Below are 27,634 nucleotides of genomic sequence, written 5' to 3' on the forward strand. Positions count from 1 at the left end.
TGGAGGGAGAGGATCCTGCGTTCACTCGCGAGTGTCAGCAACTCTAGTCTGTGCACGTATCCTTTCCAGTCATTTCATATTTCCATGTACGAGACACTCATTTCCAGGAAGTTATTACTAAGATGATATCTCCCGAGTAGGAGTAGTTCTACTAAAGGTTGGCATCTCTTTCACTGTAGAAAAAATGAAGTAACCAGTTGCTTGCTTTGACAAGCCTAAAGAACACGACAAAAATAACGACATGCGGTGTGATGCAACGAACGCCTGAAGCTGGCAAAGTGCGCTAGGTTCATTCCACAACAGTGAACGTAAACACGATCAACAGAAGACAACATATGCAGTGTTATTTTCTCCACGTCTCCAACGCAACATCTGACTTGGCTGACGGATAAGAATAATTTTCTCAAGCGTTTCCCAGTAATATTTCTTAATACGAAGTCCTTGTATAAATTAGAATGCTTTCATTTTGTAGTCTTGGAGAAACTTGAAGAAACTTATATATGTGCGCACAGTTTCAATGGTTCATATTGTTTTTAAGAGTTTCCCCTGTATAGGCCGTCCACTGACATATATCGTTAATTCTCAGGTTGCGAAGGCTGTCATGGCATATCTCTGCTTTACACTTAAAGCGTTTCTAACACATTCGTTCTTTCATCGGGTGACTTATTCCTATGTGTTAAACACACCCGATGAAATTATGTCACAATTCCCTGCAACAGAATTTCTAGCTTGAAATTTACGACTGTTATTTTCTTAGAAATTCCATGTCGAAAACCCACTATTACCTCTCGTGTCGCCTACACTGTCTCACAATTATCATCTTCATAAACGATATATATATATATATATATATATATATATATATATATATATATATATATATATATATATATATATATATATATGCAGTAAGAAATGTTTCTGACGAAGGGATCTCTCATTAATTGCAAGAGGGAAATTATGACACTGGAGTTCCGTTCCGTGAGAGACCTATGTCTTGCATCAACCTTTCCCTTACATCTGACTGTCCAGCAGATTTCGTTACACATCTCAACCATTTTCTTCTGACATTCACAGATTCCTCCACACCCTTTGTTAGCAATCACTCATTCCACCATAACTTCACGCACCCCACAAAATTATCATTCTCACTCTTTCGTGCTTTTTCTCGAAAATAATGAATGATAAACATGTTTTCCTCCTTTCCTGAATTTTTCAGTTATGAGTTCTTACACACAAAAGAATATAAACACAAAGGAATTTTAGCAGCAACAGACCACTGGGTCCCTTCGAGGTTGATTGTGATAGAGGAAGAGATATGAAACTCATAGATCAGTGTGGTACGAGTGGAAAAGCACTCCTGTCCCACGCAGCTAAATCCTCACATAAATCTTTCCCTCTTGTTCCTCAGTTCCTTCCTTACATTAATCCAGCTGCTGTGACCTTTTGCAGACGACGGTACGACCCCTTAGGTAGGATGGCATGACCTTTGACCTGATCCTTATCGTTCAGGTGAAAGACCAGGTGAACATACCTGATAATTGTTATATCCAACACAATGGGTTAAAAGTAAACTGACTCAAAGTTCCTGTTTTGTTACACCCACAAGTTATCAGATCTACAGACTTCCCAGGAAAACTGTTTCGGTCAGCTGCTGTGGAATTCTATGCAGGACGTTAACCATTATAGCCTAGAACTCTTGCGTAGTCAAGGAACTCAATTGAAAAAAAAAAATCCATAGTAAAGGCTGCATCACAACATTACCAGCTTCACCAGGCTTAACACATATAGGCATCACGGGAAAAAAAAAATCATGTTTACTGACGGAGTTTAACAGCCTCACTAATTCTTCCTTCAATCAATCTTGCCGCATTACACATCATACCATCATTTCCTCTCACATTCTTGACCAGAATGGTCGTGTGTACCCTTTCCTCTGCACCGCACGTGTTGCATCTTTTACCACCGTCCTCACAATCTGTCCACAATAATATCCTTACGTTTATATATTCCGTGTGTACGATATATGTCGACGTCTGCCGAAGCTCTCCTCCCAGAGTCAGTCGTAAGGACAAAGTCAACGGTGTGACACTGAACTCTACCGAAAGATAGAATATCAAGGAATAAACCAGTGGATTACAAGCGTCTCGTAAAAATCCAGGATAACAAACAGAATCACAAGAAGCCTTTTAAGCTCTTGATTTGATCCTCGAAGGTCAAGTCAAATGTCACGCAGATCTACCCAATGATCATATATCGTCGCTCTTAAATGGATATAACCGCAAGATATTATCTCATAACAAACAACCCGTCTGTTCCTGAATTATTCATTCCTACTTCTCGCTACTTCAGGGTCAAATATCAGAAGGATATTATGATCTCTCTCTCTCTCTCTCTATATATATATATATATATGTATATATATATATATATATATATATATATATATATATATATATATATATATATATATATATTCATTTATTTATTTTCATATTTATTTTGCTTTGTCGCTGTCTCCCGCGTTAGCGAGGTAGCGAAAGGAAACAGACGAAAGAATGGCCCAGTCCACCCACATACACATGTATATACATATACGTCCACACACGCAAATATACATACCTGTACATCTCAACGTATACATGCATATACACACACAGACATATACATATGTACACATGTACATAATTCATACTGTCTGCCTTTATTCATTCCCATCGCCACCCCGCTACACATGAAATAACAGCCCCCTCCCCCCTCATGTGCGCGAAGTAGCACTAGGAAGACAACAAAGGCCCCATTTGTTCACACTCAGTCTCCAGCTATCATGTAATAATGCACCGAAACCACAGCTCCCTTTCCACATCCAGGCCCCACAGAACTTTCCATGGTTTACCCCAGACGCTTCACATGCCCTGGTTCAATCCATTGACAGCACGTCGACCCCGGTATACCACATCGTTCCAATTCACTCTATTCCTTGCACGCCTTTCACCCTCCTGCATGTTCAGGCCCCGATCACTCAAAATCTTTTTCACTCCATCTTTCCACTTCAATTTGGTCTCCCACTTCTACTCGTTCCCTCCACCTCTGACACATATAACCTCTTGGTCAATCTTTCCTCACTCATTCTCTCCATGTGACCAAACCATTTCAAAACATCCTCTTCTGCTCTCTCAACCACACTCTCTTTATTACCACACATCTCTCTTACCCCATTATTATTACTTACTCGATCAAACCACCTCACACCACATATTGTCTTCAAACATCTCATTTCCAGCACATCCAACCTCCTGCGCACAACTCTATCCATAGCCCATGCCTGGGGATAGGGGGAGATATCCCTGGGGATAGGGGAGAAAGAAAACTTCCTACGCATTCCTCACGTGTCGTAGAAGGCGACTAAAGGGGACGGGAGCGGGGGCTAGAAACCCTCCCCTCCTTGTATTTTAACTTTCTAAAAGGGGAAACAGAAGAAGGATATATATATATATATATATATATATATATATATATATATATATATATGTGTGTGTGTGTGTGTGTGTGTGTGTAAGAAGAAAGCTGAGAGTAAATGTAAATAAGAGCAAGGTTATTAGGTACAGTAGGGTTGAGGGACAAGTCAACTGGAAGGTAAGTTTGAATGGAGAAAAACTGGAGGAAGTGAAGTGTTTTAGATATCTGGAAGTGGATTTGGCAAAGGATGGAACCATGGAAGTGGAAGTGAATCATAGGGTGGGGGAGGGGGCGAAAGTTCTGGGAGCGTTGAAGAATGTGTGGAAGTCGAGAACATTATCTTGGAAAACAAAAATGGGTATGTTTGAAGGAATAGTGGTTCCAACAATGTTATATGGTTGCGAGGCGTGGGCCATGGATCGAGTTGTGCGGAGGAGGGTGGATGTGCTGGAAATGAGATGTTTGAGGACAATATGTGGTGTGAGGTGGTTTGATTAAGTAATAATAGGGTAAGAGAGATGTGTGGTAATAAAAAGAGTGTGGTTGAGAGAGCAGAAGAGGGTGTTTTGAAATGGTTTGGTCACATGGAGAGAATGAGTGAGGAAAGATTGACCAAGAGGATATATGTGTCAGAGGTGGAGGGAACGAGGAGAAGTGGGAGACCAAATTGGAGGTAGAAAGATAGAGTGAAAAAGATTTTGAGTGATCGGGTCCTGAACATGGAGGAGGGTGAAAGGCGTGCAAGGAATAGAGTGAACTGGAACAATGTGGTATACCGGGGTCGACGTGCTGTCAATGGATTGAACCAGGGCATGCGAAGCGTCTGGGGTAAACCATGGAAAGTTCTGTGGGGTCTGGATGTGGAAAAGGAGCTGTGGTTTCGGTGCATTATTACATGACAGCTAGAGACTTAGTGTGAACGAATGTGGCCTTTGTTGTCTTTTCCTAGCGCTACCTCGCGCACATGAGGGGGGAGGGGGTTGTTATTTCATGTGTGGCGGGGTGGCGATGGGAATGAATAAAGGCAGACAGTATGAACTATGCACATGTGTATGTATGTATGTCTGAGTGTGTATATATATGTATACGTTGAGATGTATAGGTATGCATATTTGGGTGTGTAGACGTGCATGTATATACATGTGTATGTGGGTGGGTTGGGCCATTCTTTCGTCTGTTTCCTTGCGCTACCTCGCTAACGAGGGAGACAGCGACGAAGTATAATAAATAAATAAAAAATATATTATATATATATATATATATATATATATATATATATATATATATATATATATATATATATATATATATATATATATATTATCCCTGGGGATAGGGGAGAAAGAATACTTCCCACGTATTTCCTGCGTGTCGTAGAAGGCGACTAAAAGGAGAGGGAGCGGGGGCTGGAAATCCTCCCCTCTCGTTTTTTTTTTTTTATTTTCCAAAGGAAGGAACGGAGAGGGGGGCCAGGTGGGGATTTTCCCTCTGAGGCCCAGTCCTCTGTTCTTAACGCTACCTCGCAAATGGGGGAAATGGCGAATAGTATATATATATATATATATATATATATATATATATATATATATATATATATATATATATATATATATACACACACACACACACAGAGATAGAGAGAGAGAGAGAGAGAGAGAGAGAGAGAGAGAGAGAGAGAGAGAGAGAGAGAGAGAGAGAGAGAGAGAGAGAGAATCTTGGACATCTCTATATAAAGAGAGTCTTGGCCAACCCTATACACAGAGGGTCTCGACCATCCCTACATATAGAGTCTCCCGACTCTATGATGGGAACCCTGGCGGTAATAGAATAGGTACACCATCCCTCCCTGGGCAATATTCCGGCAAAGGTCTGCTCGATTACATCTCCTACTGCAGCGCCTCCGGCAGGACGCAAGTGAAAACGCCCGAGGGAAGGAGATACTGTAGTCAAACGTTTGCCTTACCCTTTCTTAAACAGAATGTGGCTGGGTGAAGAAAATATATATATATATATATATATATATATATATATATATATATATATATATATATATATATTACCATAAACAGGACATTTCAATAACGTAAGTTTTATACACAGGAATACAAAGGAATTCAAACAAGAACAGGCCATTAGGTCCTTTCGAGGCTGTTTCATCCCCACACTTGCATCTGAACCCCAGAGACTGACGACGGATGTAGATAAGCAGACCAGACAGGAAAATAAGCAGAAAAAAATATGATTTCACAGATGCTGAGGTAAATGAGTAACAGTGGTATATTGTACAGACCAGAAGGCATCCAGTTCGTATTTCTTACTTGTGCCTCACCTTAAAGAATCGAGAAAAAAAAAATCCAGTTGCTTCTCTTGTTTTGTATTAAATCATTACTGAAAATCCAGTTTGGGACATGGAGAAATCCATCATCCACTGTTCATAACAAAAGATCCATTATGAAATGCCTTAATTTAATTTTGTACACGGTACAGACACAGATGAGTGGCTATACTGAGTGCATAGCTGTTCATATTCCCAATTATTTTTTTATTTTTCTCCACGAGTTGGCCGGAGTAGTACAGCAGAGCAGGAAGGTACTGGTGGCTGGCGGAGGCGGGAGGCGAGCTCCTCCTGGCATTTCAGCAGAAGTCATAATGCTATTAATGTCGCAAGCCGCAGGAAGATGGACCAGTTAAGAGGGAATTCGCGTCAGGCGTTTTTTCAATTATCGCCGCTGTTATTGTGCCATTATGTGGAGAACCCAGGTCAGGGGCGGGCTGGAAGGACGGAGGGGCAGGGGTGGTGTAGGGGCAGCCTTGGGGGGAGGGGGATGGAGGGGTGGTAAGCTAGTCGCAGGCAGGGAGAGCAAGGTGCGGGGGGAACACAATGGATGTGGAACGAAATGAACTCAGGAAAATGATGAGAGAGAGAGAGAGAGAGAGAGAGAGAGAGAGAGAGAGAGAGAGAGAGAGAGAGAGAGAGAGAGAGAGAGGGGGGGGGGAAGCAAAACACGCAGGAAAGGAAGAGAGAAATTTTAAACTCATGCGTACAGTAAGTGCTTTGAAACTACTGTGTATACAATTAGTAGATGAATACAGATGATGAAGCCTGATGGGCACAAACCGCCCCCGTTTTCTGTCATGGTTTCTTCACTCCGGGGCTGTTGTTCATCACGTCCACTGTTTCTGGATCTATATTCGTCTCCGACCATTGTTAGGTCTCGGTCTCTCACCGACAATCCCTTCATCTCTCTCTACTGCAATAGTCAAACAAGAATTTGTCTGATCCTGTGTCTTCGCACTTCTAAGGCGCTGGCTTTGATTAGCTTCTTCCTTTCTTTTACCCCCACCAGGAGGAGGAACATCGCTGCACTTCATTGCAGCACAAGTTTAGATCCTGGTGCAGAGTCGTTCATCTGCCGGCCCTCACAGCTAGCTCGGTTGATGTTCATTCACCAAGGCTCCAAACCCTTAGGTGATAACGAGTCTTCACAGGACCATAACTTTGGACAATATATGTTCTCTCTGATCGAACAGCCTCTCACAAATTTATTTTCCTTCTCTCGCCTACACTTGTGTACACTGGCTGATGCCGCCTCCTTATTATCTATAACACCCTGATCCTCTTCTGTCACAGTATAAGGTTGCTCTTTTCTTTGTTCCACAATCTTGGATTCTGAACATGTTTGGCTGAAGCTCGTCTTCCGTTACATTGTGACTCGACCTTGTTGGTGATATTTCCAGTGCTGTAGGATTATAGTCTCAGCTGGAGAACGTGCTTTTAGTGTCCCTCCCTGGAGGTGAATACTGACTGTCCCAATAGTCTTTCACCGTGTTCGAATTTCCAGTCTGTCACAACTTCAGGAGATGCTGCAGTTTAATTATTCCCTGGTCTTCATGGTCCTTTGCTCTATTGTGATCTAAGTCGATGTGTGCATTGCTATTACGTGATCTGTGCCATTTACTTTTGTGTCTCACTGATCTTAGTGGACTTTTACTGACTGGTGTTCCGTTCTTACTGTCCCATAAACATGGTAGGAACTTTGACCTTTAGTTCTGCATAATCTTTGTGCTCAGTTTCTACTGTGCGAGAACTGCAGTTGCTGCTGTTCGACAGCTGTAGTTGTTGTTGCTCGGTAGCTGTAGTTGCTGTTGTTTGACAGCTGTGGTTGCGGTGTTCGACAGCTGTGTTTGCTGTTGTTCGACAGCTGTAGTTGCTGTTGTTCAACAGCTGTAGCTGCTATTGTTCGGCACCTATAGTTGCTGCTGTTCAACAGCTGTAGTTGCTGTTGTTCAACAGCTGTAGCTACTATTGTTCGGCACCTGTAGTCGTTGCTGTTCAACAGCTGTAGATGCTGTTGTTCGACAGTTGTAGTTGCTGCTGTCCGACAGCTGTAGATGCTGTTGTTCGACAGCTGTAGTTGATAATGTTTGACAGCCGTAGCAACTGCTGTCGAACAGGTGTAGTTGCTGCTGCTGTTGCGATCCTACCCTACGATATCGTAGACGTAACGTTAACGCAGCCTCCAGCCTGGCGCTCTAACCTCCTCTGTGCCACAGATAACGTGAGTGCTCAGTCCTGAATGGGTCGCACGGCCTGGACTACTGCTTTGCCTACAGCGTCTCACAGGCATGTCTGGCACTGCAGTCTCACGCTTCCTGTCTTGCCTGTTGCTATGTTTTCACTCTTCTGCAACACTGGTGGGTGTCATGATCTCACTGTTACAAGGACGTGGCTAGCTTGATGTCCTTTAAGTTCTACAAGGAGGTGGCTGGTGTGAGGTCTTCCAAGCTTTACAAGGACGTGACTGGTGTGAGGTCTTCCAAGCTTAACAAGGACGTGACTGGTGTGAGGTCTTCTAAGCTTGACAAGGACGTGGCTGGTGTAGTTTTCAAAGCTTTACAAGTACGATATTGGTGTGAAATCTTCAAAGCCTTACAAGGACGTGGCTGGTGTAGTTTTCAAAGCTTTACAAGTACGATATTGGTGTGAAATCTTCAAAGCCTTACAAGGACGTGGCTGGTGTAGTTTTCAAAGCTTTACAAGTACGATATTGGTGTGAAATCTTCAAAGCCTTACAAGGACGTGGCTGGTGTAGTTTTCAAAGCTTTACAAGTACGATATTGGTGTGAAATCTTCAAAGCCTTACAAGGACGTGGCTGGTGTAGTTTTCAAAGCTTTACAAGTACGATATTGGTGTGAAATCTTCAAAGCCTTACAAGGACGTGGCTGGTGTAGTTTTCAAAGCTTTACAAGTACGATATTGGTGTGAAATCTTCAAAGCCTTACAAGGACGTGGCTGGTGTAGTTTTCAAAGCTTTACAAGTACGATATTGGTGTGAAATCTTCAAAGCCTTACAAGGACGTGGCTGGTGTAGTTTTCAAAGCTTTACAAGTACGATATTGGTGTGAAATCTTCAAAGCCTTACAAGGACGTGGCTGGTGTAGTTTTCAAAGCTTTACAAGTACGATATTGGTGTGAAATCTTCAAAGCCTTACAAGGACGTGGCTGGTGTAGTTTTCAAAGCTTTACAAGTACGATATTGGTGTGAAATCTTCAAAGCCTTACAAGGACGTGGCTGGTGTAGTTTTCAAAGCTTTACAAGTACGATATTGGTGTGAAATCTTCAAAGCCTTACAAGGACGTGGCTGGTGTAGTTTTCAAAGCTTTACAAGTACGATATTGGTGTGAAATCTTCAAAGCCTTACAAGGACGTGGCTGGTGTAGTTTTCAAAGCTTTACAAGTACGATATTGGTGTGAAATCTTCAAAGCCTTACAAGGACGTGGCTGGTGTAGTTTTCAAAGCTTTACAAGTACGATATTGGTGTGAAATCTTCAAAGCCTTACAAGGACGTGGCTGGTGTAGTTTTCAAAGCTTTACAAGTACGATATTGGTGTGAAATCTTCAAAGCCTTACAAGGACGTGGCTGGTGTAGTTTTCAAAGCTTTACAAGTACGATATTGGTGTGAAATCTTCAAAGCCTTACAAGGACGTGGCTGGTGTAGTTTTCAAAGCTTTACAAGTACGATATTGGTGTGAAATCTTCAAAGCCTTACAAGGACGTGGCTGGTGTAGTTTTCAAAGCTTTACAAGTACGATATTGGTGTGAAATCTTCAAAGCCTTACAAGGACGTGGCTGGTGTAGTTTTCAAAGCTTTACAAGTACGATATTGGTGTGAAATCTTCAAAGCCTTACAAGGACGTGGCTGGTGTAGTTTTCAAAGCTTTACAAGTACGATATTGGTGTGAAATCTTCAAAGCCTTACAAGGACGTGGCTGGTGTAGTTTTCAAAGCTTTACAAGTACGATATTGGTGTGAAATCTTCAAAGCCTTACAAGGACGTGGCTGGTGTAGTTTTCAAAGCTTTACAAGTACGATATTGGTGTGAAATCTTCAAAGCCTTACAAGGACGTGGCTGGTGTAGTTTTCAAAGCTTTACAAGTACGATATTGGTGTGAAATCTTCAAAGCCTTACAAGGACGTGGCTAGCTTGATGTCCTTTAAGTTCTACAAGGAGGTGGCTGGTGTGAGGTCTTCCAAGCTTTACAAGGACGTGACTGGTGTGAGGTCTTCCAAGCTTAACAAGGACGTGACTGGTGTGAGGTCTTCCAAGCTTTACAAGGACGTGACTGGTGTGAGGTCTTCCAAGCTTAACAAGGACGTGACTGGTGTGAGGTCTTCCAAGCTTAACAAGGACGTGACTGGTGTGAGGTCTTCCAAGCTTAACAAGGACGTGACTGGTGTGAGGTCTTCCAAGCTTTACAAGGACGTGACTGGTGTGAGGTCTTCCAAGCTTTACAAGGACGTGACTGGTGTGAGGTCTTCCAAGCTTTACAAGGACGTGACTGGTGTGAGGTCTTCCAAGCTTTACAAGGACGTGACTGGTGTGAGGTCTTCCAAGCTTTACAAGGACGTGACTGGTGTGAGGTCTTCCAAGCTTAACAAGGACGTGACTGGTGTGAGGTCTTCCAAGCTTAACAAGGACGTGACTGGTGTGAGGTCTTCCAAGCTTAACAAGGACGTGACTGGTGTGAGGTCTTCCAAGCTTTACAAGGACGTGACTGGTGTGAGGTCTTCCAAGCTTTACAAGGACGTGACTGGTGTGAGGTCTTCCAAGCTTAACAAGGACGTGACTGGTGTGAGGTCTTCCAAGCTTTACAAGGACGTGACTGGTGTGAGGTCTTCCAAGCTTAACAAGGACGTGACTGGTGTGAGGTCTTCCAAGCTTAACAAGGACGTGACTGGTGTGAGGTCTTCCAAGCTTAACAAGGACGTGACTGGTGTGAGGTCTTCCAAGCTTTACAAGGACGTGACTGGTGTGAGGTCTTCCAAGCTTTACAAGGACGTGACTGGTGTGAGGTCTTCCAAGCTTTACAAGGACGTGACTGGTGTGAGGTCTTCCAAGCTTTACAAGGACGTGACTGGTGTGAGGTCTTCCAAGCTTAACAAGGACGTGACTGGTGTGAGGTCTTCCAAGCTTAACAAGGACGTGACTGGTGTGAGGTCTTCCAAGCTTTACAAGGACGTGACTGGTGTGAGGTCTTCCAAGCTTAACAAGGACGTGACTGGTGTGAGGTCTTCCAAGCTTAACAAGGACGTGACTGGTGTGAGGTCTTCCAAGCTTTACAAGGACGTGACTGGTGTAGTTTTCAAAGCTTTACAAGTACGATATTGGTGTGAAATCTTCAAAGCCTTACAAGGACGTGGCTGGTGTAGTTTTCAAAGCTTTACAAGTACGATATTGGTGTGAAATCTTCAAAGCCTTACAAGGACGTGGCTGGTGTAGTTTTCAAAGCTTTACAAGTACGATATTGGTGTGAAATCTTCAAAGCCTTACAAGGACGTGGCTGGTGTAGTTTTCAAAGCTTTACAAGTACGATATTGGTGTGAAATCTTCAAAGCCTTACAAGGACGTGGCTGGTGTAGTTTTCAAAGCTTTACAAGTACGATATTGGTGTGAAATCTTCAAAGCCTTACAAGGACGTGGCTGGTGTAGTTTTCAAAGCTTTACAAGTACGATATTGGTGTGAAATCTTCAAAGCCTTACAAGGACGTGGCTGGTGTAGTTTTCAAAGCTTTACAAGTACGATATTGGTGTGAAATCTTCAAAGCCTTACAAGGACGTGGCTGGTGTAGTTTTCAAAGCTTTACAAGTACGATATTGGTGTGAAATCTTCAAAGCCTTACAAGGACGTGGCTAGCTTGATGTCCTTTAAGTTCTACAAGGAGGTGGCTGGTGTGAGGTCTTCCAAGCTTTACAAGGACGTGACTGGTGTGAGGTCTTCCAAGCTTAACAAGGACGTGACTGGTGTGAGGTCTTCCAAGCTTAACAAGGACGTGACTGGTGTGAGGTCTTCCAAGCTTAACAAGGACGTGACTGGTGTGAGGTCTTCCAAGCTTAACAAGGACGTGACTGGTGTGAGGTCTTCCAAGCTTAACAAGGACGTGACTGGTGTGAGGTCTTCCAAGCTTAACAAGGACGTGACTGGTGTGAGGTCTTCCAAGCTTAACAAGGACGTGACTGGTGTGAGGTCTTCCAAGCTTAACAAGGACGTGACTGGTGTGAGGTCTTCCAAGCTTAACAAGGACGTGACTGGTGTGAGGTCTTCCAAGCTTTACAAGGACGTGACTGGTGTGAGGTCTTCCAAGCTTAACAAGGACGTGACTGGTGTGAGGTCTTCCAAGCTTAACAAGGACGTGACTGGTGTGAGGTCTTCCAAGCTTAACAAGGACGTGACTGGTGTGAGGTCTTCCAAGCTTTACAAGGACGTGACTGGTGTGAGGTCTTCCAAGCTTTACAAGGACGTGACTGGTGTGAGGTCTTCCAAGCTTAACAAGGACGTGACTGGTGTGAGGTCTTCCAAGCTTAACAAGGACGTGACTGGTGTGAGGTCTTCCAAGCTTTACAAGGACGTGACTGGTGTGAGGTCTTCCAAGCTTAACAAGGACGTGACTGGTGTGAGGTCTTCCAAGCTTAACAAGGACGTGACTGGTGTGAGGTCTTCCAAGCTTAACAAGGACGTGACTGGTGTGAGGTCTTCCAAGCTTTACAAGGACGTGACTGGTGTGAGGTCTTCCAAGCTTAACAAGGACGTGACTGGTGTGAGGTCTTCCAAGCTTAACAAGGACGTGACTGGTGTGAGGTCTTCCAAGCTTTACAAGGACGTGACTGGTGTGAGGTCTTCCAAGCTTTACAAGGACGTGACTGGTGTGAGGTCTTCTAAGCTTGACAAGGACGTGGCTGGTGTAGTTTTCAAAGCTTTACAAGTACGATATTGGTGTGAAATCTTCAAAGCCTTACAAGGACGTGGCTGGTGTAGTTTTCAAAGCTTTACAAGTACGATATTGGTGTGAAATCTTCAAAGCCTTACAAGGACGTGGCTAGCTTGATGTCCTTTAAGTTCTACAAGGAGGTGGCTGGTGTGAGGTCTTCCAAGCTTTACAAGGACGTGACTGGTGTGAGGTCTTCCAAGCTTTACAAGGACGTGACTGGTGTGAGGTCTTCCAAGCTTAACAAGGACGTGACTGGTGTGAGGTCTTCCAAGCTTAACAAGGACGTGACTGGTGTGAGGTCTTCCAAGCTTAACAAGGACGTGACTGGTGTGAGGTCTTCCAAGCTTTACAAGGACGTGACTGGTGTGAGGTCTTCCAAGCTTTACAAGGACGTGACTGGTGTGAGGTCTTCCAAGCTTTACAAGGACGTGACTGGTGTGAGGTCTTCCAAGCTTAACAAGGACGTGACTGGTGTGAGGTCTTCCAAGCTTTACAAGGACGTGACTGGTGTGAGGTCTTCCAAGCTTAACAAGGACGTGACTGGTGTGAGGTCTTCCAAGCTTAACAAGGACGTGACTGGTGTGAGGTCTTCCAAGCTTAACAAGGACGTGACTGGTGTGAGGTCTTCCAAGCTTAACAAGGACGTGACTGGTGTGAGGTCTTCCAAGCTTAACAAGGACGTGACTGGTGTGAGGTCTTCCAAGCTTAACAAGGACGTGACTGGTGTGAGGTCTTCCAAGCTTTACAGGGACGTGCACACACAACATTATAACATTATAACCTGTGGTCCTGACCTGCGGAAGTGGCCAACTCCTTGAGTGCTGCGGGAGTCACACACACACACACACACACACACACACACACACACACACACATACACACACACACACACACACACACATACACAGTGCAAATGAACGCAAACTTTCATAGAGCACTGGGCACACTAACCACTCGCTTAGCCGAGTGGTTAGTATACCCAATTACTACACAAATGCTATGGGGTTCGAATCCTTGCTGTTACAGGGCATTATGTGTGTATGTATATATATATATATATATATATATATAAATCCCTGGAGATAGGGGAGAAAGAATACTTCCCACGTATTCCCTGCGTGTCGTAGAAGGCGACTAAAAGGGGAGGGAGCGGGGGGCTGGAAATCCTCCCCTCTTTTTTTTTTTTAATTTTCCAAAAGAAGGAACAGAGAAGGGGGCCAGGTGAGGATGTTCCCTCAGAGGCCCAGTCCTCTGTTCTTAACGCTACCTTGCTGATGCGGGAAATGGCGAATAGTTTGAAAAAAAAAAAAAAAATATATATATATATATATATATATATATATATATATATATATATATATATATATATATATATATATAAAGTGAGAGAGAGAGAGAGAGAGAGAGAGAGAGAGAGAGAGAGAGAGAGAGAGAGAGACAGAGAGAGAGAGAGACAGAGAGAGAGGAAAACGCTTCTGTTAATAACATCATATCAAGATAAGAAGAACCATGCATATGTTAACCCTAACACCTCGCAGATTCCAAACGAAAGCGACCGGTTAACAAACCTGAATTAATAATCATGTCTAGACGCAACACAATCCATATATTTGTATACATATCTAGTAAATATAAGCATGTAAAAACACATGCCTTTGGTAAGAAAAAACTTCTTTTCTCTCATGGGGAACGCAAAAGCCTGATGGATAATTCCTGCTTTGATGTGTGGATGAACGAATCAAAAGTCTGTACAGACTTTCCCCCAACTCCAGCACCACCAGAGGGGCTAGCAATCATGCAAACCTACTCTTGGTACAGGATGGAGACCTGACGACTCGTAGTCATCTGTTAAAATGGATGTGGTTGCTTGTCCTTAAAGATCTGCCTTAAGCATTCATGATGCCGAATCTCAAACTGTCTTCAAGTTGTCTCCGCAAACTCATTCTGACAAGTGAGCTGACAGTCTGAGATTGTGTCATCAGTACTATTCCCAGGAGTAAGATCATCGCTTAAGGTCGTACCATCGTGCTCAAGGTACTAAAACAATTGGGAAAGGTGTTCTAGACATCAACAGTTAATGCAAGACTTTCAAAATATAGCTTACGGTTTGGCGAATGATGATATTTGACAATGTACATACATGCATACATACATAACGTATATATATATATATATATATATATATATATATATATATATATATATATGTGTGTGTGTGTGTGTGTGTGTGTGTGTGTGTGTGTGTGTGTGTGTGACGTAGAGGAACAATGAAAGCCTACCATAACTGAATAAGAAAGAAAGGACCGAATTCTGAAGCAGATTATAACAAACCCATGGATGAAGGCAGCATGTATGAATATGTGCATGTGTATATATGTATATATATATATGTATACGTTGAAATGTACAGGTATGTATATGTGCGTGTGTGGGCGTTTATGTATATACATGTGTATGTGGGTGGGTTGGGCTATTCTTTCGTCTATTTCCTTGCGCTACCTCGCTAACGCGGGAGACAGCGACACAGCATAATAAAAAAAGAATACATTCAAAAGTAGTGAAATAAAGACACAAATAGAAATAACCGAATATTTCCTCGTCATGAATAATTCCTATAGTTCATAGGTAAATATCATAATTAACATACAACAACAACCGGACAATTCCAGTCTACATTTACGTAAACTTATTCTAAAGAAAAAAGTGACTCGGTAGATACATCATTACTCACCTATACTAGATTTACTCCAGCAGGACAGGAGGTACTCCAGTACTAACACTTCACTGTCTGAAAAGCGACTGGCCAACACAGAGAAACACGTTGCCGACAACGGGTAGCCACTGTCGTGAGGGTGATGATGTATTGTTAAGTAAGGCGTTCGGTATTTGGGCAATTGGCTCGCGATAATCGGCCAAAGTGTTCACGAACGCGTGTCCTGAGGTGTCGAAGTGCTTCGTCTTGCCATAAACCAAAGCATTACAGCTATTAACCCTTGTACAGGTAGACGACTTCGACACTTCAAGAATGAAGCCCGTGAACTTGAATTTAGATTGCGTTTATTTTCTTCTTTGCTGTGAAAACTATACTAACATTAACCTTGTGACAAATTCACGTAACAAAGTAGTCAATTGTTTACGGAGTAAATAACTACGTTTCTCAGTTAACAAAATACGAAAACAGATTACACTCCTGCGAACAATTGGTGACTTTATGACGGACATAATAATTTGTTTAGTCTCGAACCAATATACGCAATAATGAAAATATAAAGGGAAACCGTTCATATGCAGTGTTTTTCAATCATTCTATTTCTATGTATGTGGCAAATGTGGAATGCTTGTCGGGTGTTGCTAATGTCACCACCAAGTTGTGTTTAAACCAGAAAGAAATAAGGACGATAATGTTGTGGAGACACCAGTATATGTGACATGTTTCTCGTATACTCAAGTGATAAAAGTATTCGCCTGCTTAATGCTATTAATATCTAGAATGGGAAGATATTCTGGTTGTGGATAGGGGACTGTGGTTTCGGTGCATTTCACATGAGTTAATGAAGCCTTTCCGTCGTCTGTTTCTGGCGCTCCTTCGCTATCGCACAGACACACACACACACACACACACACACACACACACACACACACACATATATATATATGAGAAATACTTAGAAAAGCAAATGGATTTGTATGTAGCATTCATGGATCTGAAGAAGGCATATGATAGAGTTGATAGAGATGCTCTGTGGAAGGTATTAAGAATATATGGCGTGGGAGGCACGTTATAAGAAGCAGTGAGAAGTTTTTATCGAGGATGTAAGGCATGTGTACGTGTAGGAAGAGAGGAAAGTGATTGGTTCTCAGTGAATGTTGGTTTGCGGCAGGGGTGCGTGATGTCTCCATGGTTGTTTAATTTGTTTATGGATGGACTTGTTAGGGAGGTGAATGCAAGAGTTTTGGAAAGAGAGGCAAGTATGCAGTCTGTTGTGGATGAGAGAGCTTGGGAAGTGAGTCAGTTGTTGTTCGCTGATGATACAGCGCTGGTGGCTGATTCTGGTGAGAAACTGCAGAAGGTGGTGACTGAGTTTAGTAAAGTGTATGAAAGAAGAAAGCTGAGAGTAAATGTGAATAAGAGCAAGGTTATTAGGTACAGTAGGGTTGAGGTACAAGTCAATTGGGAGGTAAGTTTGAATGGAGAAAAACTGGAGGAAGTAAAGTGTTTTAGATATCTGGGAGTGCATTTGGCAGCGGATGGAACCATGAAAGCGGAAGTGAGTCACAGGGTGGGGGAGGGGGCGAAAGTTGAAGGAGCGTTGAAAAATGTGTGGAAGGCGAGAACATTATCTCGGAAAGCAAAAATGGGTATATTTGAAGGATTATTAGTTCCTACAAAGTTATATGGCTGCGAGGCGTGGGCTATAGATAGAGTTGTGCGGAGGAGGGTGGATATGTTGGAAATGAGATGTTTGAGGCCAATATGTGGTGTGAAGTGGTTTGATCGAGTAAGTAATGAAAGGGTAAGAGAGGTGTTTTGTAATAAAAAGAGTGTGGTTGAGAGCAGAAGAGTGTGTTTTGAAATGGTTTGGTCACATAGAGAGAATGAGTGAGGAAAGATTGACCAAGAGGATATATGTGTCAGAGGTAGAGGGAACGAGGAGAAGTGGGAGACCAAATTGGGGGTGGAAAAATGGAGTGAAAAAGATTTTGAGCGATCGGGGCCTGAACATGCAGGAGGGTGAAAGGCGTGCAAGGAATAGAGGGAATTTGAACGATGTGGTATGCCTGGGTCCACGTGCTGTCAATGGATGGAACCAGGGCATGTGAAGCGTCTGGGGTAAACCATGGAAAGTTTTGTGGGGCCTGGATGTGGAAAGGGAGCTGTGGTTTTGGTGCATTATAAATGACAGCTAGAGACTGAGTGTGAACGAATGTGGCCCTTTCTTTTCCTAGCGCTACCTCGCGCGCATGCGGGGGAGGGGATTGTCATTTCATGTGTGGCGGGTCGGCGACGGGAATGAATAAAGGCAGCAAGTATGGATTATGTAAATGCGTTTGTATGTATATGTCTGTGTATGTATATATATGTATACGTTGAAATGTTTAGGTAAGTACATGTGCGAGTGTGGACGTGTATGTATATACATGTGTTTGTGGATGGGTTGGGCCAATCCTTCGTTTGTTTCCTTGCGCTACCTCGCTAACGCGGGAGACAGCGACAAAGTATATATATATATATATATATATATATATATATATATATATATATATATATATATATATATATATATATATATACTTTCTGTACACTGATACCTGCTGTAGTTGTTATTCTGTATCCTAGCACCCTTAACCTTTCCCATGGCCAAAAGGGTCGTGTAAATTATGGAAGTTGCAGGAAATACTGTAGGCAGAGGATATTGTTCCGTGCGTTTTACACCATTCTGTAAAAAAAGGATGATAGCGCTTTCGGGATACCATATCGTAACGTACCCGAACTTAGCCTAACCTAAGGTAACCTAAAAAGTTAACATTTTAACGCTTATAGAATAAAATCCTGATCGAATTCATGTGTACTGATGGCGATGATATGTCCTTGTATTTAAGAGGGATGGAAATGAGTGCTTTGTCCGTAGTCCAGTGAATGTTTGTAAGCTAATAAGATATCAAAGCGTCAAAGAAATTTCTGTGTCCTTCCATGTTAATGTCTAAGAATGGGATTTCACCATTTATCCTCACCTCAGTAGCAAATCTATATATTAATGTTAAGAATTTAAGTATTAAAGAAAAGACGATAAAATCCCCGAAAATAAGATTAAGAGGTTATCATCATCCATATATAACTTCTTAAGTGAACGATCCTTTTAAATTAAGATAGTGTTATAGCCACTTCTGCACATAACATACGATTGTGTTAGGTTGTTGCTGCTCGACTTCTACATCCATCCATGTGTTTATACAGCATTTCAGCGAATCCAGATATTGAATACTTAACCAAAAAGTTTAAGGATTTAGACATTTGTCTGTTGAAATTAAAGGTTATTCCATTACCATCAAGGAGATATTTGCGGTTAAACTTGAAATGTCATACTGCACTGCTGTAGCTTTAGGATATTAAGATTTGATTACGACCGTGAAAACTTTAAGAAAATGCGTTCGATGTACATATTAGTTGTCAGTGAGGATGAAACGAACACAACCTACTTTGGTATATATATCAATCTAACGTACCCGAACCACAAAAATTCTATCAAATTAGACCTTTAAACTACTAGCTTTATATTGCATTTTCCTTTAATATTTAACATTTCTTCAGCGAGAGACAAATTATTAACTCCAACCTCAGTTTTGATATGTGCACGGGTCACGAGAGATGTTGAAACTTAAGATGAAGAAAATAAAATCTACAAGATCGGGCATTTATAGTCGTTACTTTTTGCTGTTTTATCACCTAAATCTCCAGTAGTTTAAGTACTAGGAAACACTGAATATAGTTATGATATTAAATTAGAGGCGAGTGTTAGTGTGAATGTTATGAAGTCAAAGCTTCTCTGTACCGAAATTCATAAAAGCCCTCATTAAGATAAAGAATAATGTTAAACATCTCAACAAGTGAGAAATAAAAGAAAACGACTATTTTTTGTCTCCCCAAAGACGCAGAATTTGCTAAGTCAGTTTACCGGGACAGAGGTGGATCAACAAATACGGTAAATGAGTTATATTTCTTCACTCCTGAATGCGTTAACCAAGAGTTCCATCATTCTCCAAGGATCACTTAGGCTTTAATGTGAAATTAGTACTTTATATCCAAATCAATTTTCCTCATTTTTCTAATCATAAAAGTGGAATCACAAACTGTCTTAATTCTTACGCTGTATATAATATTTGGCCTAGATGATGGGGCAAGTTTTAAAGTAAAGATTCAGCCTGGTTTTTTTTTTTGACAGATCAGTTATATGTCACCCTCTGAGAACAATGCGTGGCACAATACAAGTAGAAACGCCTCTCCAGAGCTATGAAAATTATGCCGACACCATCTGTTTTTAATGACATGCTCTGTGTGATGACATGCGGGAAGGGTAGGATGTCTCGCGAGGACCTCATTAATATAATATGAGATCCCTTTGATAAAATATTGGTAATGGAGGCCAGCGAGACGTTCCATTGTGTCTGCTCCCTTCGAGAGGAATCCGAAAAAAAAGAAGGGAAGAACATGGGTGACAAGTGGAGCATTATTACGGTCTTGGAGTTCTTGCATGACATACTGTCAGCCCAGCCGCCAAGTCTACGTGTGAGAATGTTGACAATGGCTGATGGGTGTCAGGATAGCAACGCTGGAGGTGGCTGACGGGAGTCAGGATAGCAAGGTTGGGATGGAAGTCAGGATAGCAAGGCTGGAGATGGCTGACGGGAGTCAGGATAGCAAGGTTGGAGGTGGCTGACGAGAGTTAAGATAGCAAGGCTGGAGGTGGCTGATGGGAGTCAGGATAGCAAGGCTGGAGATGGCTGACGGGAGTCAGGATAGCAATGCTAGAGGTGGCTGACGGGAGTCAGGATAGCAAGGATGGAGGTGGCTGACGGGAGTTAGGATAGCAAGGCTGGAGATGGCTGACGGGAGTCGGGATAGCAATGCTAGAGGTGGCTGACGATAGTCCGGGTGGAAAGTCTGGTGGTGGCTAATACAAATCAAATCTTAAAAGTGCCACGTCACTGGAGAGTCCCACAGAGGTATATACACCTGTTGCTCTGGTCCCTCTGGCTGGGGGAAGACAGCTGTGACAGGATTGAGTGTGAGCAACAGGTAACACCCCAGCAGTAGGTGTAAGAACTACCCATCCTCACCACCAGCACACCTCGCTGTTGCTCAGACCACATAAGTACTTAAGTTACCTCACTTAACGTACTTTGTGCTCTGTTTACATTACTGAAATCTGAGACTTGTCAGTTTTTACCGAGCAGCGTGTGGAGATAAGTGTAAAGTAAGGTCATACGTAAAAATCCCCTGTGATTATCTTTCCAGTGATGTGTTTCACTTAACACTGGCTATTACAAGTGATGCTTGATGTTGTCCAGTTACGGTAATCTGCGTGGCTGTAAAATATCAACATCCTGACTACGACTTCGCGTCCTGTGTGACCTTTAATAAGACCCTTTGAAGCCAGTTTATGCCACATTTTCTTCGCTTCGTATTTTCTCTGTGCCTCTTAGCCCTTGTCAACCTTACTTCATCTATTCTTCTTACTCTGCATTCTTCAAGGTGACATTCTTCTTATTTTTCGATTCATGAAAGTATTATTGATTTACTCGTGTCAGAGCAACTGGTGGTACACCTTCATCCAGACTTCGTCACATCTGAACTATTTCTTTTTTGTTCATTTTCCTGGAAGGATTAATTCCTACTTCTTTACAGTCTATATTTCCATACTACCCATTCCCCGCTCTCATTAAGCATGTTTCTATAACTACTGGTATTTTGAGCTTGTAGACGCTGCTCGTTCATTCATATAATAGAAACTAAGTTCGTCAGAATTCGCAATCGAATTTTTTGTCCTCACAAACTGAACGCTTAACCCATGTCCGTTTTTTCCCGTGTCAGCCGTTAAGACTATAAAATCTGCATATAAAAGGAAATTCCTTTCCTGCCTATATTTCCTGGTCTTAGTGACTTCTCCATATCACTAGCTTGCTCAATGTCACATTACAAAAAAAAAAAAAAAAAAAAAAAAAAACATTTTGGAATATATATATATATATATATATATATATATATATATATATATATATATATATATATATATATATATATTTCTATTTCTATTTATTTTATTTTGCTTTGTCGCTGTCTCCCGCATTTGCGAGGTAGCGCAAGGAAACAGAAGAAAGAAATGGCCCAACCCACCCCCATACACATGTATATACACACACGTCCACACACGCAAATATACATACCTATACATCTCAATGTACACATATATATACACACACAGACACATACATATATACCCATGCACACAATTCACACTGTCTGCCTTTATTCATTCCCATCGCCACCTCGCCACACATGAAATACCTTCCCCCTCCCCCCTCATGTGTGCGAGGTAGCGCTAGGAAAAGATAACAAAGGCCCCATTCGTTCAAACTCAGTCTCCAGCTGTCATGCAATAATGCCCGAAACCAAAGCTCCCTTTCCACATCCAGGCCCCACACAACTTTCCATGGTTTACCCCAGACGCTTCACATGCCCTGATTCAATCCACTGACAGCACGTCAACCCCTGTATACCACATCGATCCAATTCACTCTATTCCTTGCCCGCCTTTCACCCTCCTGCATGTTCAGGCCCCGATCACTCAAAATCTTTTTCACTCCATCTTTCCACCTCCAATTTGGTCTCCCACTTCTCCTCGTTCCCTCCACCTCCGACACATATATCTTCTTGGTCAATCTTTCCTCACTCATTCTCTCCATGTGCCCAAACCATTTCAAAACACCCTCTTCTGCTCTCTCAACCACGCTCTTTTTATTTCCACACATCTCTCTTACCCTTACATTACTTACTCGATCAAACCACCTCACACCACACATTGTCCTCAAACATCTCATTTCCAGCACATCCACCCTCCTGCGCACAACTCTATCCATAGCCCACGCCTCGCAATCATACAACATTGTTGGAACCACTATTCCTTCAAACATACCCATTTTTGCTTTCCGAGATAATGTTCTCGACTTCCACACATTCTTCAATGCTCCCAGGATTTTCGCCCCCTCCCCCACCCTATGATTCACTTCCGCTTCCATGGTTCCATCCGCTGCCAGATCCACTCCCAGATATCTAAAACACTTTACTTCCTTCAGTTTTTCTCCATTCAAACTTACCTCCCAATTGACTTGACCCTCAACCCTACTGTACCTAATACCTTGCTCTTATTCACATTTACTTTATATATATATATATATATATATATATATATATATATATATATATATATATATATATATACTCAACAAACTTATACCTCTGTAATTTGAGCACTCACTCTTATCCTCTTTGCCTTTGTACAATGGCACTATGCACGCATTCCGCCACCCCTCAGGCACCTCACCATGAGTCATACATACATTAAATAACCTTACCAACCAGTCAATAATACAGTCACCCCCTTTTTTAATAAATTCCACTGCAATACCATCCAAACCTGCTGCCTTGCCGGCTTTCATCTTCCGCAAAGCTTTTACTACCTCTTCTCTGTTTACCAAATCATTTTCCCTAACCCTCTCACTTTGCACACCACCTCGACCAAAACACCCTATATCTGCCACTCTATCATCAAACACATTCAACAAATCTTCAAAATACTCACTCCATCTCCTTCTCACATCACCACTACTTGTTATCACCTCCCCATTTGCGCCCTTCACTGAAGTTCCCATATGCTCCCTTGTCTTATGCACTTTATTTACCTCCTTCCAGAACATCTTTTTATTCTCCCTAAAATCTAATGATACTCTCTCACCCCAACTCTCATTTGCCCTCTCTTTCACCTCTTGCACCTTTCTCTTGACCTCCTGTCTCTTTCTTTTATACATCTCCCACTCAATTGCATTTTTTCCCTGCAAAAATCGTCCAAATGCCTCTCTCTTCTCTTTCACTAATAATCTTACTTCTTCATCCCACCACTCACTACCCTTTCTAATCAACCCACCTCCCACTCTTCTCATGGCACAAGCATCTTTTGCGCAATCCATCACTGATTCCCTAAATACATCCCATTCCTCCCCCACTCCCCTTACTTCCATTGTTCTAACCTTTTTCCATTCTGTACTCAGTCTCTCCTGGTACTTCCTCACACAAGTCTCCTTCCCAAGCTCACTTACTCTCACCACCCTCTTCACCCCAACATTCACTCTTCTTTCCTGAAAACCCATACAAATCTTCACCTTAGCCTCTACAAGATAATGATCAGACATCCCTCCAGTTGCACCTCTCAGCATATCAACATCCAAAAGTCTCTCTTTCGCGCGGCTGTCAATTAACACGTAATCCAATAACGCTCTCTGGCCATCTCTCCTACTTACATACGTATACTTATGTATATCTCGCTTTTTAAACCAGGTATTCCCAATCACCAGTCCTTTTTCAGCACATAAATCTACAAGCTCTTCACCATTTCCATTTACAAAGAGAGGAAAGGGATTGGTTCTCAGTGAATGTAGGTTTGCGGCAGGGGTGTGTGATGTCTCCATGGTTGTTTAATTTGTTTATGGATGGGGTTGTTAGGGAGGTAATTGCAAGAGTTTTGGAAAGAGGGGCAAGTATGAAGTCTGTTGGGGATGAAAGAGCTTGGGAAGCGAGTCAGTTGTTGTTCGCTGATAATACAGCGCTGGTGGCTGATTCATGTGAGAAACTGCAGAAGCTGGTGACTGAGTTTGGTAAAGTGTGTGAAAGAAGAAAGTTAAGAGTAAATGTGAATAAGAGCAAGGTTATTAGGTACAGTAGGGTTGAGGGTCAAGTCAATTGGGAGGTAAGTTTGAATGGAGAAAAACTGGAGGAAGTAAAGTGTTTTAGATATCTGGGAGTGGATCTAGCAGCGGATGGAACCATGGAAGCGGAAGTGGATCATAGGGTGGGGGAGGGGGCGAAAATCCTGGGAGCCTTGAAGAATGTGTGGAAGTCGAGAACATCATCTCGGAAAGCAAAAATGGGTATGTTTGAAGGAATAGTGGTTCCAACAATGTTGTATGGTTGCGAGGCGTGGGCTATGGATAGAGTTGTGCGCAGGAGGATGGATGTGCTGGAAATGAGATGTTTGAGGACAATGTGTGGTGTGAGGTGGTTTGACCGAGTAAGTAACGTAAGGGTAAGAGAGATGTGTGGAAATAAAAAGAGCGTGGTTGAGAGAGCAGAAGAGGGTGTTTTGAAATGGTTTGGGCACATGGAGAGAATGAGTGAGGAAAGATTGACCAAGAGGATATATGTGTCGGAGGTGGAGGGAACAAGGAGAAGTGGGAGACCAAATTGGAGGTGGAAAGATGGAGTGAAAAAGATTTTGTGTGATCGGGGCCTGAACATGCAGGAGGGTGAAAGGAGGGCAAGGAATAGAGTGAATTGGATCGATGTGGTATACCGGGGTTGACGTGCTGTCAGTGGATTGAATCAGGGCATGTGAAGCGTCTGGGGTAAACCATGGAAAGCTGTGTAGGTATGTATATTTGCGTGTGTGGACGTATGTATATACATGTGTATGGGGGTGGGTTGGGCCATTTATTTCGTCTGTTTCGTTGTGCTACCTCGCAAACGCGGGAGTCAGCGACAAAGCAAAATATTAATATATATATATATATATATATATATATATATATATATATATATATATATATATATATATATATATATATAGTGCCATTGTACAAAGGCAAAGGGGATAAGAGTGAGTGCTCAAATTACAGAAGTCTAAGTTTGTTGAGTATTCCTGGTAAATTATATGGGAGGGTATTGATTGAGAGGGTGAAGGCATGTACAGAGCATCAGATTGGGGAAGAGCAGTGTGGTTTCAGAAGTGGTAGAGGATGTGTGGATCAGGTGTTTGCTTTGAAGAATGTATGTGAGAAATACTTAGAAAAGAAAATGGATTTGTATGTAGCATTTATGGATCTGGAGAAGGCATATGATAGAGTTGATAGAGATGCTCTGTGGAAGGTATTAAGAATATATGGTGTGGGAGGCAAGTTGTTAGAAGCAATGAAAAGTTTTTATCGAGGATGTAAGGCATGTGTACGTGTAGGAAGAGAGGAAAGTGATTGGTTCTCAGTGAATGTAGGTTTGCGGCAGGGGTGTGTGATGTCTCCATGGCTGTTTAATTTGTTTATGGATCGGGTTGTTAGGGAGGTAAATGCAAGAGTTTTGGAAAGAGGGGCAAGTACGAAGTCTGTTGGGGATGAGAGAGCTTGGGAAGTGAGTCAGTTGTTGTTCGCTGATGATACAGCGCTGGTGGCTGATTCATGTGAGAAACTGCAGAAGCTGGTGACTGAGTTTGGTAAAGTGTGTGAAAGAAGAAAGTTAAGAGTAAATGTGAATAAGAGCAAGGTTATTAGGTACAGTAGGGTTGAGGGTCAAGTCAATTGGGAGGTAAGTTTGAATGGAGAAAAACTGGAGGAAGTAAAGTGTTTTAGATATCTGGGAGTGGATCTAGCAGCGGATGGAACCATGGAAGCGGAAGTGGATCATAGGGTGGGGGAGGGGGCGAAAATCCTGGGAGCCTTGAAGAATGTGTGGAAGTCGAGAACATCATCTCGGAAAGCAAAAATGGGTATGTTTGAAGGAATAGTGGTTCCAACAATGTTGTATGGTTGCGAGGCGTGGGCTATGGATAGAGTTGTGCGCAGGAGGATGGATGTGCTGGAAATGAGATGTTTGAGGACAATGTGTGGTGTGAGGTGGTTTGACCGAGTAAGTAACGTAAGGGTAAGAGAGATGTGTGGAAATAAAAAGAGCGTGGTTGAGAGAGCAGAAGAGGGTGTTTTGAAATGGTTTGGGCACATGGAGAGAATGAGTGAGGAAAGATTGACCAAGAGGATATATGTGTCGGAGGTGGAGGGAACAAGGAGAAGTGGGAGACCAAATTGGAGGTGGAAAGATGGAGTGAAAAAGATTTTGTGTGATCGGGGCCTGAACATGCAGGAGGGTGAAAGGAGGGCAAGGAATAGAGTGAATTGGATCGATGTGGTATACCGGGGTTGACGTGCTGTCAGTGGATTGAATCAGGGCATGTGAAGCGTCTGGGGTAAACCATGGAAAGCTGTGTAGGTATGTATATTTGCGTGTGTGGACGTATGTATATACATGTGTATGGGGGTGGGTTGGGCCATTTATTTCGTCTGTTTCGTTGTGCTACCTCGCAAACGCGGGAGTCAGCGACAAAGCAAAATATTAATATATATATATATATATATATATATATATATATGTATATATATATATATATATATAGTGCCATTGTACAAAGGCAAAGGGGATAAGAGTGAGTGCTCAAATTACAGAAGTCTAAGTTTGTTGAGTATTCCTGGTAAATTATATGGGAGGGTATTGATTGAGAGGGTGAAGGCATGTACAGAGCATCAGATTGGGGAAGAGCAGTGTGGTTTCAGAAGTGGTAGAGGATGTGTGGATCAGGTGTTTGCTTTGAAGAATGTATGTGAGAAATACTTAGAAAAGAAAATGGATTTGTATGTAGCATTTATGGATCTGGAGAAGGCATATGATAGAGTTGATAGAGATGCTCTGTGGAAGGTATTAAGAATATATGGTGTGGGAGGCAAGTTGTTAGAAGCAATGAAAAGTTTTTATCGAGGATGTAAGGCATGTGTACGTGTAGGAAGAGAGGAAAGTGATTGGTTCTCAGTGAATGTAGGTTTGCGGCAGGGGTGTGTGATGTCTCCATGGCTGTTTAATTTGTTTATGGATCGGGTTGTTAGGGAGGTAAATGCAAGAGTTTTGGAAAGAGGGGCAAGTACGAAGTCTGTTGGGGATGAGAGAGCTTGGGAAGTGAGTCAGTTGTTGTTCGCTGATGATACAGCGCTGGTGGCTGATTCATGTGAGAAACTGCAGAAGCTGGTGACTGAGTTTGGTAAAGTGTGTGAAAGAAGAAAGTTAAGAGTAAATGTGAATAAGAGAAAGGTTATTAGGTACAGTAGGGTTGAGGGTCAAGTCAATTGGGAGGTAAGTTTGAATGGAGAAAAACTGGAGGAAGTAAAGTGTTTTAGATATCTGGGAGTGGATCTGGCAGCGGATGGAACCATGGAAGCGGAAGTGGATCATAGGGTGGGGGAGGGGGCGAAAATCCTAGGAGCCTTGAAGAATTTGTGGAATTCGAGAACATCATCTCGGAAAGCAAAAATGGGTATGTTTG

General features: G+C 42.4%; 2 protein-coding genes across 2 annotated transcripts in view; one reads left to right on the top strand and one right to left on the bottom strand.

The window, feature by feature from the left end:
- Positions 1-15,516, bottom strand: part of LOC139756393 (uncharacterized) — a 620,019-nt gene extending 604,503 nt beyond the window's left edge. Inside the window, exon 1 of the mRNA XM_071675800.1 lies at positions 15,463-15,516. The gene's annotated coding sequence lies outside the window, so the exon portion shown is untranslated. The remainder of the gene's footprint in view (positions 1-15,462) is intronic.
- LOC139756394 (junctional adhesion molecule 2A-like) overlaps positions 1-27,634 on the top strand; it is a 474,666-nt gene that overhangs the window by 2,147 nt on the left and 444,885 nt on the right. The window lies entirely within an intron of this gene.

This window comes from Panulirus ornatus, chromosome 21 (genome assembly GCF_036320965.1).
Source record: "Panulirus ornatus isolate Po-2019 chromosome 21, ASM3632096v1, whole genome shotgun sequence".
Lineage (NCBI taxonomy): Eukaryota > Metazoa > Arthropoda > Malacostraca > Decapoda > Palinuridae > Panulirus > Panulirus ornatus.